Source organism: Cervus canadensis, chromosome 1 (genome assembly GCF_019320065.1).
Source record: "Cervus canadensis isolate Bull #8, Minnesota chromosome 1, ASM1932006v1, whole genome shotgun sequence".
NCBI lineage: Eukaryota > Metazoa > Chordata > Mammalia > Artiodactyla > Cervidae > Cervus > Cervus canadensis.
Window position 1 is genome coordinate 90,157,067 of NC_057386.1, and position 17,695 is coordinate 90,174,761.

The window sequence follows — 17,695 nt, forward strand, 5'->3', positions numbered from 1 at the left end:
AGCTATGCTCTTACTCCTCAAAACAGTCTTATATGTCACTGTCAGATTCATGCTCTGAACATGCCACATTTGTCACATGCTCAGCTCACTTAGGAATTAGTGGTGCCTCTCTGGCCTAAGTCAACTGTAAATGTTTTAGCCTAACACTCAGTACTGGCCAGACTCTACCAAATGCTTTGTCCAGTCATATCTGTATCCAAAACTCTTTCTCTACCACACTTGGTGTATTTATAAATGTTCCATGTGTGCATTCTTTTCTTTCCTACTTTACTTGCACTGTTTCCCCTCTAAACACCTACTCTCTTGAATTATCCAGATTTCTCTCATCTGAAAGCCTGTACATTTTCCCTGACCTTTCAAACCTGTTGTAATCTCAGGCTTACTTCCTAATGACTTCCCTTTTCTCTCTTAGTTGGCACACCATCCAAGCTTGAGTCACTCTTTCTTGCAGATATGGACGAAATACACCCCTAGGAGCTTGGGATACTGCTGCTGAGCAAGACAGATGGGTGGGGAGGTAGCTCCCCTGAGGTTGAATCTTAACCAGTGAAAATAGAAGGTAAATTCCACCTCCTTTCTCTCTCCTGTGGACCCGTCTGAGGAGTAATTGCATTTTTACGGTCCTTTTACCAACATCGCATGTGCTGTTGAACATGTCTGCCAGCAGATGCTTTGTCCCAGAGGTTGTCCTGAAGCTGTGGCCAGTATTGTAGTGCTTCTTCTCACATTATAAAGCTTTTCGTCTTTTCCTGGCTTTTTTCCCCACTGTCCTCAGTTGTCTGGGCTTACACCTCCCAAATAAAGGGTCAGCACTTCATCCAAGCCTCAGGATCTACTTTCTAAAGGACCCAGGTCATTGTGAAAAGTCTGTTTCTCAATGCATAAAATTATATAATATTTGCAGTACTCATTTAGCACTTAATGATCATTTCCTGTTCGAAGATCCTGTGCATGCATGCTAAGTCACCTCAGTCATGTCCGATTCTTTGCAGCCTTGTGGACCATCACCCTCCAGACGCCTCTGTCCATGGGATTCTGCAGACAAGAATACTGAAGTGGGTTGTCACTTCAGTGGATCTTCCCGACCCAGGGATTGAACCCTCATCTCTTACTTCTCCTCCATTGGCAGGTGGGCTCTTTTACCACTAGTAACACCTGAGAAGCCCCTCTCAGATCATGTATGTACTGTTATTTACCCCTTTTCTTAATGCCTACATCAACAGTCAGACTATGTTTTCTTTCTGGGAAGGGTTCATATTGGGTTTTTCCTTTGATACTTTTTCAAGTAGCATTATTCCCAAGAAAGAAGCTCACTATATATTTTTAGAAGAAATGTGTGAATAATGGATTCCATTTGTAACCATTTGGTTATACTAGTTACACCAGTATTTTCTATTACAAATAGAAATTTCCTATAAAAATTTCAGTGCCTTGAAAAGATTTATTTCTCTTTATTGATAGACTGACAATATTCACAGATTTTTAAGGTTCAAGTATTCTTAAAGACAAAGGAAAACATTTTTATTTAAACCATACTTCTTGTTCTCTAATTCTTACTACGTTAGGGCCTCAAAAATAATCCAGCAAAAATGAAAAAGAACATTTAGCAAATAATGATAGTAAACCAGGAATTGAGGGAATAGGGTTTGTAGGTAATAAAATAGTAAAACAAGGCTCTTAGCAAGACAAATAAAGAAGACAAACACGCCAAGGAAGAAAACTGCTCAATTACCAGGCACTTTTAGAATTTCTCTGGCACTGTTTTTACATTGCTGTAGGCCGAATTTGTAAATTCTAGAAAGTTGCAAAAGACAAGAAAATGACTTTTGTAAAAACTTCAGGATGTTTAAACCCAGTGAATACATTCTATTATGTTGCATTGATGATATTTTAACATACTTTGCAGGCCAGTACCTAGAAATGTCCATTCTCTTTAACTGGAATAACTGAGCATTAGCACTGGAGGGACTTTAGAAATAACCTGTTCTCATCCAATATATGAGAGACCTAAGGCAGAGAAAAGTAATAAAACATGCATCGAAACCTCTCAGCTAGTAAGTGGAGGAACCAGTTTTAGAATTCACTTCCTGAAGTGTGGTAAGATGCCCTGTGAAGTAAGTCATCATTTCTCAGTTGCTTAATTAAAAAAATAAGAATGTGAAGTAGCCCATTATCACAGTATTAGATCATTGTAGAACTTGGGTTATCTTTCAAAATCATGTAATGCAACCTTGGAATTGGTGATGACAAATTTTAGAAATAAGACATAGAAAATTGAAACAAATATCCTCCTTTGAGTCTGATTTAAAGAAATGAGCAGATCTTCAGATACTGATAAAGATTTGTTTTTAAAGCTGATATTTTAAAATATATTTTGTAAAGTAAAACCATCACAATATGGAATATACTCAAGCATTAACTTATAATTTAATATCAAGCAATGGAATCAGTGAACATATGTATATAAGTTTTATAAAATCAATTTTTATTCAGTTGTCTGTGTTTGAATTATTAGGTTATGTACAACACAGATGGATTTGAAAAAAAATTAGGGAAAGTACAGATGAAATTGTCTGAATTTATATAAGATTACTATCAACATACTAAAACACAAAACAGAGGCTTAGAAAGAATTCTGGTTTCTTGGAATAGGAAATGAGGAAAATGAGAATAAAACAAGTAGGAACAATCTCATGGCAGAGTGTCTCTTTGAAACTAGAATGATAATGTTTTTGTTGATAACTTCTCAAGTGTCTGTCTCTCTCTTTAATAAGCTTTATTTTATAGAGCAGTTTTAGGTTCACAGAAAAACTGAGAGGGAACTTCAAAAAGATCTCATATACCCTATCCCTGAAGCACCACCTCCCTTACTATCATCATACACTACAGTTATAATTGATGAACCTACAATGGAAAATCATAATCACTCAAAGTCCATAGTTTACATTAGGGTTTAGTATTGTTGTTATGCATTCTCTTGATTTGGACAAATACATATTGATATATATCCATAATATTGTATCATACAGAATAGTTTCACCATAAAATAGTTTCACCTAAATAATAGTTTCACCTAAAAATCCTCTGTGGTGTCCCTATTCTTCCTTCCCTCCCCCTATCTCCTGGCAACCATGAATTTTATTACTGTCTCCATACTTTTACCTTTTCCAGAAGGTCAAAGAGTTGGAATCATACAGTGTGTAGTCTTTTCAGATTGGCTTCTTTCACATAGTGATACACTTTTAAGGTTTTTCACGTTTCTTCATGGCTTGATTGACAACAAGGAAGCCAATGTCGCAGGAATGAAACAAACAAGAGGAAGAAGGAAGAGATGAAGTCAGAGAGCTAACAAACTGGAAGGGGGTGAGTCATGTAGGACATGGTAGCCCATAGTAGGACTTTGGATTTCATCTTCAATTTTCTTCTGCACTGATATTTTTTGAAACAAAATAAATTAAGTATTTTACCAGTCAGGTTTATCCAGATTAACAGAACCAACCAATAAAATACATGTACACACACACACACACATAATACTGAATTGGCTCAGGCAGTTATGGAAGCCGACAAGTCAAATCTGTTATCAGCCAGCTGGAGATCCAGGAGAACCATGTTTCAGCTTGAGTATGAAGATAAGAATAACCAGTGTCCCAGCTGGAAGAGAGTCAGCCAGGAGGAATTCTGCCTCACTCAGTCTTTGTCCTATTCAGGTCTTAAACTCATTGGACAAGGTCTACCCACATTAAGGAGGGCATTTCTACTTCATTCATTCTACGTTATTCAGCTCAAATGTTATTTTCATTTAGAAATACTCTTAAGAGCACACCCAGAATAAAGTTTGACCAAATGCCTGGGCATCCTATGACCCAGTCAAGTTGAAACATGGCATTAAGTCTCAAAAGTGTGATTTCTTATGAATACTTCTATATCTAAATTATTATTTAAAAGAAATCAATATGTGCTAATCTGGCATTTCATAAGTAACTTTTGGATCAGTCCTTTCAATCATTCAATCATGTCCAACTCTGCGACCCCATGGACTGCAGCACACCAGGCCTTCCTGTCCGTCACCAACTCCTGGAGTTTACTCAAACTCATGTCTATTGAGTCGGTGATGCCATCCAACCATCTCATCTTCTGTCGTTCCCTTCTCCCCCTGCCTTCAGACTTTCCTAGCATCAGGGTCTTTTCCAATGAGTCAATTCTTCACATCAGGTGGCCAAAGTATTGGAGTTTCAGCTTCAGCATCAGTCCTTACAATGAACACTCAGGACTGACCTCCTTTAGGATGGACTGGTTGGATCTCCTTGCAGTCCAAGGGACTCTCAAGAGTCTTCTCCAACACCACAGTTCAAAAGCATCAATTCTTTGGCGCTCAGCTTTCTTCACAGTCCAACTCTCACATCCATACATGATTACTGGAAAAACCATAGCTTTGACTAGACGGACCTTTGTTGACTAAAGGCATGCTATTTTTCATGTATGTGATGCAAAATTATATTCCAATTCTCTTGAAAAATTTACATGAATTCTAAAATTCATGGCTCTACTCATAGCACTTAAAAAATCTAAGTAACTCTGTCTTTACTTTAAATAGTCTTTATGACAGCCAGAATTTCTTTTCTTTTCTACTTTCTCATTCACTCTACTTAAAAGAAGCCTCCAAATGTCCATTATGGAGAATTAAGTGACATTCTTCAGAACTTTATAAGCAACAGCCTAAGGAATCAGAGCTTTGAGAATGCTACTGAAATGACATGATTTGGATATGCTCACTCCCTGAATCCTGTGAACCAAAGTATATAGTGTTTACCTCAAAGGAACCCACATCTTAAAACTCCTTAGCATCATGCTGACTTTTCAGATAGATGAAATTATATTTAATAATTATAGCTTCTAGGTTGTGTTTTTAAAAACTCTCATCTAAAAATTATATTTGTATATTAAAAACATAATGAGCTTAATTAGAATAATCTTGCTTGTACTTGCTTGCTTTGTCTTGCTTGTATCTTTCTTTCCTTTATAATGAACACATCTAAAATATTTTAGCCCTAGCATTTCTATTTATGCTGTAAAATTAATTTCATCATCTCCAAGGTTACTGAGTTATCCTTCAAGGAGCACTAGAGTCAGGGTACACTAGAACAATTATTCACATCTCATTGCAACTCCACGTTCAGTGGTGTCATGTTGAAATAACTTGAAATTGACCATAACAGAAGTTTTGACACCACATAAATGAAAAAATGCAACGTATCAGAGTCCTTTGCCTTCTCCTCCTCCAACCCCTCCCCAAACACCCTACAAGCTGAGTGTTAAACATTGCTACTTATTACTCTTATTTAGGGATATTTTTACTACATATACTAAGAAAAATTTATTATATTAAAAATTTTAAATCTCTTTTCAATGCAGCTTAAAAAGTAAACAATTTTTATAATTTTATGCAGTCAAAATGGAAATTTCTGTCTGTTTTTAAATCCTATGTTTTTTTAATCACCTCTAAGAAATTCACAAAGTAAAAAGTGTGTAAATGAAATGTGAATAATAGTTGCTATTTAATAGTTAATAGTTGCATGCATAGTTAGTAGTTGCATGTCTGCCTCTTTTGCGACCCCTTGGACTATAGTCCACCAGGCTCCTCTGTCCATGGACTTTCCCAGGCAAGAATACTGGAGTGGGTTGCCATTTCCTACCCCAGGAGATCTGCCCAGTCCTGTATTTATAGGCCTATACTCCCATACTTGAAACCCAGGGGACTAGATGTATTTTGAAATTCGGATTTCCTTTTTAATTTTGGAAAGATATTATGCTGTAATAGTGTATGGTATTATAGAATTTCCTATTATTATTATTATTATTATTTTTGGCGGGGAGGCAGCCATAATCAACACATTCATATTTCTTCAGGGACCAGAATGCATAATTGCATTAAATAGGATAAAGATCCTGAGTAACCTCATATCTAGTCTGGTTAGGTTTTATCTTAAAATAAGTTTATGTTAACTTTGCAGAAGGGATTATGGATCTCCATAGTTCCTTGACCATTGAAAAGGTGGTTAATAAGCAATGTCTCTAAAAATGCACTGAGAAATGATGATCAAGACAAAGCAGAGAGGAAGTCAGGAAGTCAGTTCAAAAGGCCAAGGAGTTCTCTGGAACTCCAGTGAGCTCAGTAGCAACGTGATGCTCCAGGCAAGTAAAAGGTCTGCAGAGTAAGGTTTTTGCCCAACGTCTTTTGTGACTGTACAATACAAACCAGGCATAGAGCCATATTCAGCTTCTTAGTCAAATCCTAACATGTATGCATCGCAGGTGTGCATTCTGTACACTCTGGGAAGGGGTGGTGTGAGAGAGCTTTATGGATGAACTGAAAGATTTGCTGAGTCATCTGAAGAAATCCAGCGTGGGAAAATTCTCTTCTGCCAATGTAGAGAAGGAGCAAGAAACGACTGGTTCCTGAATGGGCTGCCACGTTCCCACATGTAGAAACAGGCAGAGCAATGCCTGCTGCTCACACACTTTCAGGAATATTATGAAATAAGGAAAGCGTGTATCCTTGGATTGGTTTTGAACTCTTTGAAAAAACTCAGAGAACTGATTATGATTCATATGTACCAGTCATAAAAATAAAGCAGTATTTCTTTGCAAGCTCATGCTGCATACAATAAAACATATTCTCTTTGAAAAGTCAAATCCGTCCACTTATGTCCACATAGTCATTAATCTGTCTACTTATGTCCACATAGTCATTAGGTACAACACAAGCAGGCAAACACGAATGGTGACATCTCCTAGCTCAGAGGGCTCTGCATTGCCTTTGATTTCCAGTGCAATGGTTGTAAGTCATGAAAAGTGGAAGTTAGAATGCATGCTCGTATTCATACATTTTTCTTTACACAGTCCCTGTTATAATTTTAAATGTTTCATGTGAAATGTTCACTCTCAGTCAACCCAGTACTTAGTATTTTAAATTATTTTGCAATGTGTATAAGCTACATGGTAACACAAAAATCAGTGTATAATTTATCAACATGAATAAAAATAAGGGCTTATCAGTTTAAAATCCATAAGATGAACTAGAGGTAGATTTAAAACCAGACAATTTTATTTTAACCCTGATTTGGTCACACTTGAACCTTATATCCTTTTTTCTAGCTGCTTAACTTCTTTGACATGATATTCTGCCCTTATCAAAGAATTATTGTAACTGTGTTTTAATGTTGAATTGTGGCTGAAAATATTTTCTACAAATGTCAAGCGCTATTGTTTTTCATATATGCATTTTCCAAACATTTTTTGAGTTCACTAAATGCCAGGCAGTGCTGGCTCTTGGTGTATATAAGATGTAAAAATGGGCATTTCTAGAAGGCAGATGATGAGAGAAAGATGACTATGAAATGCCCGTGGTGTGGTCTAATAGTGTAGATAGCATTTATATTCTATTGCACATCCTATAGTAACATGTATGTGAAACAGGGAGAATACTCTAGAGAAATGCGTGCTTATTAGCTCTGAATTATAGTAAGTAAATAGAGAAGGAATTGGCAACCCACTCTAGTATTCTTGCTGGGAAAATCTCACAGACAGAGGAGCCTGGTGGGCTAGCGCCTATGAGGTTGCAAAGAATCAAACAGGACTGAACAGACTGAGCGGCGTAAGTGAAAATGCTCACAAAGGAAGACCGCTGAGGAACCGAATAGGGAACTTCAAAAGTTAAGGTGCATTTGGAAGAAGAGTAATCACCAGATGAAATGGAAATGAAGGAAGGAGAGCAGTAGGAGGGAAGAAGAGACATCAGGTTAATAAGGGTAATTATTAGTTGCACAGTTAACAGATAACAGCATAGAACAGAAGATAATCCAGGGCATAAAAATAAATAACAAGTAAATGTTGGAAATGGTTAGAAGAAATCTCTCTATAACATAACTACTAAAACAGGTGACATTTTATGCTTCCTACAGTCTGAAATGTCTGTTTTAAATTGTCTGTGGGGTATTAGGGTTGTTTATGAGATGTTGTGCATGGGATTTCTAGCAGGGTAGATTCACCGTGGGAAATAACAGGGTAGAAATTAACAAGTATATGAAGTTGTTATATTTAAGATGTGTCAAAATATTTTGCCAATAAAGCTATGAAAAATATAAACATGCTAACACATACTTGATAAGTACAAATTGCAACCTCTCTGAAAGTGATTTAGGGCACATAAGAATTGAAGAAGTGCATATTTTATAAGCCAGTAATTTTACTTCTAGAGATCTAATTTGTAAAAACAAAAAGCCCGGCTTTAATTGAATAGGTCAAAAGATATTTATTGCATTATTCTTCATACAAATGTACAAACCATTAACTAAAGCCTTGGGACAAAATATGTTTAAGAATTCTGATGGTTAGGGATTTTTATAGCAATAATATGAAGCATATTCTATATATTATTAATACCACTAGGGGGCTGGGGCAGTGCCTCATAATGAAACACATTTATATTTCTTCAGCAAAATGTATGAGTATTCAAATTAACTAGGTTAAATAAAGATTATAAATAGCTTCATATTGCTTCAGGTCAGGTTTCTCAACACATGAATTAGAAAGAAATTTAACTTTGGAATTGCAAATAAGTTATTAAGAACCTATAATTAAATTTCAGAAAGGAATTATCTGAACACCTATAGAAAATGTTCAGCTTCTATTTACAATACTATGTTAGATTTCCAAGTGTTGATCTGGAAAAATGACTCTGATATATTGTGTAAAGGGAAAACATAATTTTTCAGATTAACATGAATAGTATATCCCATTTCTGTGGGGAAGAAGAACATCTACATCTCTACGTTAGTATTTTGTTGTAAGCATGGAAAAAGAATAGAAGTATATTTGCACAAAAGACAGCTATGCAATATAATTTTAAGTCATCATAATGTAATAAGAAGGTTTAAAAATAAGGTGGACTTATTGAGTGTATCATAAACTTTGAGCTCACATGCTTGGTTTGTAGCCATAATGGCTTTTTATAGATAGTTTGTAGCCACGAGTGTAGTTAGTGTCTCATCATTCTCTGATAAGACAAGCAGTTCACAAAATGTGTGATTATCATTTAGATGCAAAAATGTATTAACTCAGTTAATTAACATTGCAAAGAGAGAAATTAAAATGTAGGAGGGATATTCATCTATTTTTGCTGACAAAATAAGTTCCTTTAACTAAATATAGAAATGACATTTATATTGAGGAAACTGTAGCCTGTAAATAATCAATTCTCCCTCCCTAAAATCATTAAAATCATTGTGTATGTTGTACTGTGTGGGAAAATTCTCATTTAGGGATGTGTGTATAAAAGAGTGTAAAAATTAATGAAACAACATTAAAAACTTATTAAGTTTAGGATACCAATTCTGTTAAGTGACTGATGAGTATTAAAAATTAATTTTGCTAAATGCTTGACTGTATGTTAGAATTGAATTAGTTTTTTAGCATATCAGTCAGTTCAGTCACTCAGCCGTGTCTGACTCTTCAAGACCCCATGGACTGCAGCAAGCCAGGCTTCCCTGTCTATCACCAACTTCTGGAGCTTGCTCAAACTCATGTCCATCAGTCAGTGATTCCATCCAACAATCTCATCCTCTATCATCCCCTTCTCCTCTTGCCTTCAATCTTTCCCAGCATTGGGGTCTTTTCCAATAATTCAGTTCTTCCCATTAGTGATCAAAGTATTGGAGTTTCAGCTTCAGCATCAGTCCTTCCAATGAACATTCAGGACTGATTTCTTTTAGGATGGACTGGTTTGATCTCCTTGCAGTCCAAGGGACTCTCAAGAGTCTTCTCCAGCACCACAGTTCAAAAGCATAAATTCTTTGGCACTAAGCTTTCTTTATAGTCCAACTCTCACATCCATACATGACTACTTGAAAAACCATAGCTTTGACTAGATGGACCTTTGTTGGCAAAGTAATGTCTCTGCTTTTTAATATGTTGTCTAGATTGGTCATAACTTTTCTTCCAAGGAACAAGCATCTTTTAACTTCATGGCTGTAGTCAACATCTGTAGTGATTTTGGAGCCTAAAAAAATAAAGTCTGCCACTGTTTCCATTGCTTCCCCATCTATTTGCCATGAAGTGATGGGACCTGATGCCGTGATCTTAGTTTTCTGAATATTCAGTTTTAAACCAACATTTTCACTCTCAACTATTTCACTTTGATCAAGAGGCTCTTTAGTTCTTCGCTTTCTGCCATGAGGGTGGTGTCATCTGCTTATATGAGGTTACTGATATTTCTCCCGGCAATCTTAACTCCAGCTAGTACTCCATCCAGCCCAGCATTTCTCATGATGTACTCTGCGTATAAGTTAAATAAGCAGGGTAACAATATACAGCCTTGATATACTCTTTTTCTGATTTGGAACCAGTCTGTTTTTCCATGTCCAGTTCTAACTGTTGCTTCTTTACTGTTGCATACAGATTTCGCAGGAGGCAGGTCAGGTGGTCTGGTATTCCCATCTCTTTCAAAATTTTCCAGTGTGTTGTGATACACACAGTCAAAAGTTTTGACTTGGTCAATAAAGCAGAAGTAGATGTTTTTCTGTAATCCTCCTGCTTTTTCAATGATCCAATGGATGTTGGCAATTTGACCGCTGGTTCCTCTGCCTTTTCTAAACCCAGCTTGAGCATATGGAAGTTGGACTTTTGTTGGCAAAGTAATGTCTCTGCTTTTTAATATGCTGTCTAGGTTTGTCATAGCTTTTCTTCCAAGGAGCAACTGTCTTTTAATTTCATGGCTGCAGTCACCATCTGCAGTGATTTTGGAGCCCAAGAAAATAAAGTCTGTCACTGTTTCCATTGTTTCCCCATCTATTTGCCATGAAGCAATGGGATCTTCATTTTTTGAATGTTGCGTTTTAAGCCAGTGTTTTCACTTTCCTCTTTCACTTTCATCAAGAGACTCTTTAGTTCTTCTTCACTTTCTGCCATAAGGTTTGTGTCATCTGCATGTCTGAGGTTATTGGTATTTCTCCTGGCATTCTTAATTCCAACTTGTGCTTCATCCAGCCTGGCATTTTGCATGATGTACTCTGCATGTAAGTTAAATAAACAGGGTGACAATATACAGCCTTGATGAGCTCCTTTCCCAATTTAGAACCAGTCTGTTGTTCATGTCCAGTTCTAACTATTGCTTCTTGACCTGCATACAGATTTCTCATTATATATGGGACATTTAAACTTCCAGAAGTTATCAAATAATTTTGGAAGCTCAACTTTATACAATGGACTGATGTTGACCGTATATTATAAGGACCTGCAAGGAAAATATTTTAAGAAGTATTATAGAATAAGAGCTTCAGTATCTTTCATTAAGGAAGCCATACTTTATACATTCGGCCAAGAGGAACTGGTCGTTACCTTGTTTGCATGGCATGACTCTGTTAGGTGGTAAAGACTGGGCAACTCTTAGACTCTTAGCGTGTGCCTAGGACTAACTCTTTATTACATGAATGTTCCTTCACCAGGATTCTTGAAAAATAATATCCCTTCCAAAGAGTTGTTATAATTCAATAAAATGGGCTATCTAAAGTTAAAATTATCTCAGTAGCTGTGAAGCTCATCTCTCTGATTACACCTTTGCTCTCATGTATGTTCTACTCAAGCAGACAGTAATTCTGTAAAAAAAGGAGAAGTAACACCTTTCTTGTGCTCAAAACCTTCCAGTAGTTTCCTATCTCACTCTGTATACATTGAAATCTTTGTAATGACCTCTAAGTCCCCACATAATCCAGTTCTCAGCTAATTTGTTGCCCTCATTTCCTTGGGATCCCACTGCTTAAGTCACACTAGCCTCTTTGCTTTTCAAGAAAATATGAGGCCCACTCTTGACTCAGAATGTTTACACTTTGTATTTCTTCTGACTGGAATATCTTTCCCCTAAATGTTCTCATGCCTCAGTTTTTCACATCTTTCAAATCTTTATTCAGCTCTCACCTTCTTGGTAAAGACTTCCATGGTGTCCTACTTAAAATTTCAAACTCTACCTATAAAAGTTTTCATCTTCTATTCTTAATAATTTATCTCCATACTTCCAGTAACACATAAAGTGCTATATTTTACAATTTTATTTTATTTTCTGACTTTTTTCACTAGCATATATGCTCTATGAGACCAAGATTTTTGTCTAATTTGTTCATTATTTTAGTTCCAGTACATAGAAGAATAGATAGAACTTAGTATGCAACAATACACCGTATTTGTTGAATGAGAGAAATACAAAGACAGGGGTCAAAAATAACTTTAAAGTTCTGACTCAGCAATATGAAGGAGTGAGTTGAGACTTCTCTGGAAATCCAGTGGTTAAGACTCCATACTTCCACTGCAGGGAGCATTGGTTCAATCCCTGGTGGGAGAACTAAGACCCCACGTGCTGCCTAGTATGGCAAAAAAAAAAAAAAGGGGAATAAGTTGTCTTTAAATGAAATGGGGTATACAGATATACACTGACAGAGAAAAGGTGAGGGAATCTGCACCTCAGTGTTTGACATGTTACATCTGAGATGCCTACCCAAGTGAAGATGTTGAATAAACAATTGGATACCTAGGTCTTGAGTTTAAGGGACAGGTTTACTCAGAAGATAGAGAGTTGGGAGTCACTGACATATAGAAAGAAGATGAGATTGCCAAAAATTTGAGTGTAGCTAGAAGGGAAAAGAGACCTAAGTTTAAGGCATGATTCATTTCAACACTAACAGGCAAAGGAGGTAAGTTATTCATCGAAGAAGAGGATAAACACAGCCAATGAGTTGAAAGGAAGTTCATGAGGGGAGTGATGTCTTAGAAACCAAGAGAAGAGAGTATTTCAAAGGAGAAAAGAGTAGCTGACTACATCAAATACTGCTGACAGATCAAGTAAGGTAGGGACTGAGAATTGAATGAGGAACTGGCCATGTGGAGGGCACTCAGGGTTTCACAAGAGCAGTTACAGGAGGAAGGCAATGGGGAAAGCCTGGTTCAAGCATCCCAAGAAAAAGGGGAGGTGAGGGATTGAAAAAAGTGAACATGGAAAACTGAGTTCAAAGAATATCAGTAAAAGGAACAAAAGAATTCAAGTGGTTGTTGAAGAAGGAAGTGGATTTAAGGGATTTATTTTTGTCTTATTTAGTTTTCTTCTTTTAAAGAGAGAATTCATGGCATCAAATGGAGAGATGCAAAAGAGAAGGAAAACTTCAAAAGGCAGGAGATAGCAGGAACTGCAAGAGAAATGCCCTTGAATGCTGGTGAGAGTTAATGGGCCAGAGTGCACATGAGGAAGGAGGAAGTTTTTCTGTAAATTGGAACATCAGAAGTTCTTATTTAGCAACAAGACAGATGGCAAGTGTATGTGACTAGATGAAGGTAGGTGGAGAGGTTTGGTGGTTGGTGGTTCTCTTAGGAAGCTTCAGAGAGTTTCACTAAAACGAGAAGCAGTATCACTTGGTGAAATTAAAAAATGGAGAATAAATATGACGTGGTTGTTTAGAAGAGAAGGATAGTGAATGGGTTAGGAAAACTCAATTATCATATGATTAGGGGGCAGTCTGGGTTGGTGGTCACAAATCTGAGGTGGGACAGGTCAGCGTGTGTGTATGTTCCCTATTCCAAATGTCGTAGCTGTGCAGGCCCAAAGTAAACAGAACGTGCATTGGGGTAAAAGTAAGACATGTGTGCATGTTCAGTTGTTTCAGTCCTGTCCAATTCTTTATGACATTATGAACTGTAACATGCCAGGCTCCTCTGTCCATGGGATTCTCCAGGCAAGCCTACTGGAGTAGGTTGCCATGCCCTCCTCCAGGGGATCTTCCCCATCCAGGGATTGAACCTGCAACTCTTTCATCTCTTGCATTAGCAGGCAAATTCTTTTCCACTAGTGCCATCTGGGAAGCCCATAACTAAGACAGTGACTGTAATTCTTGATCGTGAGACTTAAAATGGGTAAGGGGCACTTGAGAATATGAAAGGAGTAAGAAAGAATGAATGATGGCAGTTTCAGAGCCCCAGTGGGGTTTACAAAATACTGGAGTCAGGATACTGTGGAAAGTAAGCAGAAGATATGGTGGAAGTTGAGGATGCTAGAGATCATGGCTATGGAGAAGTTGGGCTTTGCTGATGGCTCAGACAGTAAAGAATCTGCCTGGAATGTGGGAGATGGGAGACCTGGGTTTGATCCCTGAGTTAGAAAGATCCCCTGGAGGAGGGCATGGCAACCCACTCTAGTATTCTTGCCTGAAGTATCCCTATGGACAGAGGAGTCTTTTTGGCTATAAACCATGGGGTCCCAAAGAATCCAACATGATTGAGTGACTAAGCACAACACAGCGTGGAGAGGTTATAGCTATTAAAATTGACAAGGTCTAGGTTATGGATAGGAGAAGGCAATGGCACCCCACTCCAGTACTCTTGCCTGGAAAATCCCATGGACGGAGGAGCCTGGTAGGCTGCAGTCCATGGGGTCGCAAAGAGTCAGACATGACTGAGCGACTTCACTTTCACTTTTCACTTTTATGCATTGGAGAAGGAAATGGCAACCCACTCCAGTGTTCTTGCCTGGGGAATCCCAGGGATGGGGTCGCACAGAGTCGGACATGACTGAAGTGACTTAGTAGTAGCGGTAGCAGGTTATGAATAAGACAGTATGTGGCTGAGGTGTTTGTAGAGTGGAAAGAGGACAGAAACTGAGAGGTCAAGCATTGGGGTATTCCCTCCCTGAATTATGACTGTAGATAAGTACCAGGAACAAAATAAAAAACTAAATCTTTAATGAAAAGGGAAAATAAGCTAAGAGTTGGTAGATGACTACAACAATGAGGGCTAGTCTTGCTACATTAATCCTGTATCATAGAGTTTTTAGGTGATGGTTTCAGGGAAGAATAAGAGAGAAAGGTCTGGACACAACCATGAGAATTAAGAAGGATGCCTTCAACAGACACCAATGGAGAGGATTTTAGTGGAAATATATACTCAGAGGAGAGCCTGGTTGCAGTTATATCAGATAAGGAAAAGAGCATTCAGAGAAAGGTTTGAGGGGATTTTTCAAGTAATTGACCTTGATTAATCTAGAAAGAACCAAGGGCGGGTTCGGAGTTTGATGCATGTGAGATCTTAGTTCCCCAACCCATGCTTCTTCTGGTAGAAGTGCAGAGTTTTAACCACTGAACTATCAGGGAAGTTCAGTTCCTGTCTGTTTTGCCTTAGTGACTTGGACATGTCCTGTCCTACCATTGTTCAGTCACTTCAGTTGTGTCCAACTCTTTTACGACCCCATGGACTGCAGCCCGCCAGGCTCCTCTGTCCATGGGATTCTTCAGGCAAGAATACTGAAGTGGGTTGCCATGCCCTTCTCCAATTGTATTGCTCAAACATATGAAAAAAAAAATGATGGGCTTAATTTATTAGTAACATTATTTTGATCATTGTTTTTGTTTGAGGAAACACAGCAAATAATTGGAAACATAAAAGCCTCCTCTTTTAAGGTCAAATTTCTATTCAAAAGTCCTGTTTAGCCCTTTGGGACTACAACTCTCAGAAATGGAGTATTAAATTTTCTTTGAGACCAAAAATACCCTAGCTTAGCCAAAGCTTATGAGATCAGATTTCTGTTTGTGTCTATCGTGCATACTTTCAACCTCATTGAAACTGCAGTTGTCAGAAAAGGATAAATAATATTCTTTTTACATGAGTAAAATTCCCAGCTCAGTAGAAGACTTGGTTTGACCTGAATTAATGGGCTATGAAAGCTCAGCTATCAATAGGGATCCTGCAACAGTAGAATTCACCTGGCTTTGCTCACCATTCTTCAAGATTCAGTGTTCAGGGGCCCTGGGAATTCTTCCCTAACTTCTCCAAGTCATGGTCAGTGCCAGATTTACAGTATCCTTGCTAAACCCCAGCTGTAAAACACACTCAATCACTTGTTCTGGAAGTGTCTTTCCAAGAACCGCAGCATCAGCATTTCTCTGGAACTTGTTAGTAATGCAAGATTTTGTGCCACATCACCTCTTGAATCAGAAATTCTGGGGGTTGGCGTTCAGTGGTCTGTGTTCAGATATTCCAGGTGATTGAAGACCATTGTTCTGAACATATTGTTTGATCTTTTATTTACCTGTTTAGCGCCTAGCATAGTCGTGGTCCCACGAATGTGTCCAGCACATATTTATTATATCAATTATCAACATGAAATTCAGGCTATACAGCTTCTCAAGTCTAGCTAGAGGGCAGATGCAACCAGTGTTTAGTTGCTCATTGTGTCTGACTCTGCGACCATGGACTGTAGCCCATCAGATTCCTCTGTCCATGGAATTCTCTGGCCTGGCATGCTATAGTCCATGGGGTCACAAAGAGTCAGACACGACTGGGCAACTGAACAACAAGATGAAATCAATTTTATTTCACAGTTTAAAAAAAAAATGAATGACAAAAAATAAAAGAATTTCTTTTTGTAAGGACAGTGAGTGGAAAATAAATTTTGAAACAGATAAAAGGAAAAAAATACTGATAATACATGATTTATTGTTTAGTTATTATTTTGGTCTAGTTTTTGGCTATATATAAATCAAATATTCATTCTCCTCCATAGATTTTTATCTCTTTTCCTTTGGAAACTCCTGCTGAAGGAGTGAATATTAGCTTCTTTCAACATTAGGTAGAGAATAATTCTTAGAATAGTTGAAAGTATATTTTAACTGTCACAAAGTGATTTATATCTATTAAGAGAAAATTATGCTGATACATGAGTATGTATCAATATGATACATGTGTGTACATCTATAGGTATGCAGCGTGTACACATATGATGCTTGTATATGTAACTGTATGATACATGTGTACATGTTTACATGAGACAAAATAATAATAAATTTATTTAACTTTAAATCTACATGAGCAATTATATAGTTAATAATTGGCCCTCCGTGACAGTTTTCTCTGAATATTAATAAATTAAGTTTAGTTGAAGTTCCAAACCATAGTGCAGTACTAGCATTTACAAGCAAGAGCTAACTGGTATTTTATAATCAAATGTGTTTGACAAGTAAATTAGTAGTCTTGTGCTTATGTACAATTTGTCTATGTGTGAATGTATAGTCCCTTATAAACAGTAGATGTGAAGATGCCAGTTTCTGTTTGACTTAAAAAGTGTGCATATTAATTTATCAGTGTATAAAGGTTTATTTTTTGAATGAGGGGACTTTCTGTGAAGTATGGGCTACATTAATCTCTCACCAGTTAGACTCACCATTTAAGCAAATCATTTAAATTTATTTTCCTTTCAATAGTTTAGATTTCCATCCTGTTATTTTAGCTTTTGCATCACTAGAGGCCACTGTTGTCTTTTCGATATATTTCATAAGTAGGAAAGTCTTTAAATGCACTTATCTGAATAATCTCAAAAGCAATAGATTTTAGAATAGGAGAAGTATGTGTACTATATTTTGTGAAGTCAGGCTATTTGAAATAAAAATGATTTTTAATATTAAAGCAAAATGTGAAATTTTTATTTAAAATATTTCATTATATTTTTACCAAATATAGACGTTATTTCTCACATGGCATTGTTTTCCCCCAAATCAGTGTTCCTTAATAATTATAGAAGGATTATAGATCTATTTTCCATGAAATATCTTGGAAAATAATGGATTCTAAAGATCCACCAAAGGTAAAATAGTATGGTTAAAGGTAT

General features: G+C 37.1%; 1 long non-coding RNA gene across 3 annotated transcripts in view; it reads left to right on the forward strand.

The window, feature by feature from the left end:
• LOC122452984 overlaps nucleotides 1-1,414 on the forward strand; it is a 36,791-nt gene extending 35,377 nt beyond the window's left edge. The window contains exon 4 of one of the 3 annotated variants that reach the window (XR_006272895.1): nucleotides 993-1,414. This is a non-coding gene — a long non-coding RNA (uncharacterized LOC122452984). Of the gene's footprint in view, nucleotides 1-451; nucleotides 560-972 lie in introns of those variants that run through there. The other 2 variants (XR_006272897.1, XR_006272896.1) reach the window with 2 other exon arrangements.
• Nucleotides 1,415-17,695: the final 16,281 nt, after the last annotated feature.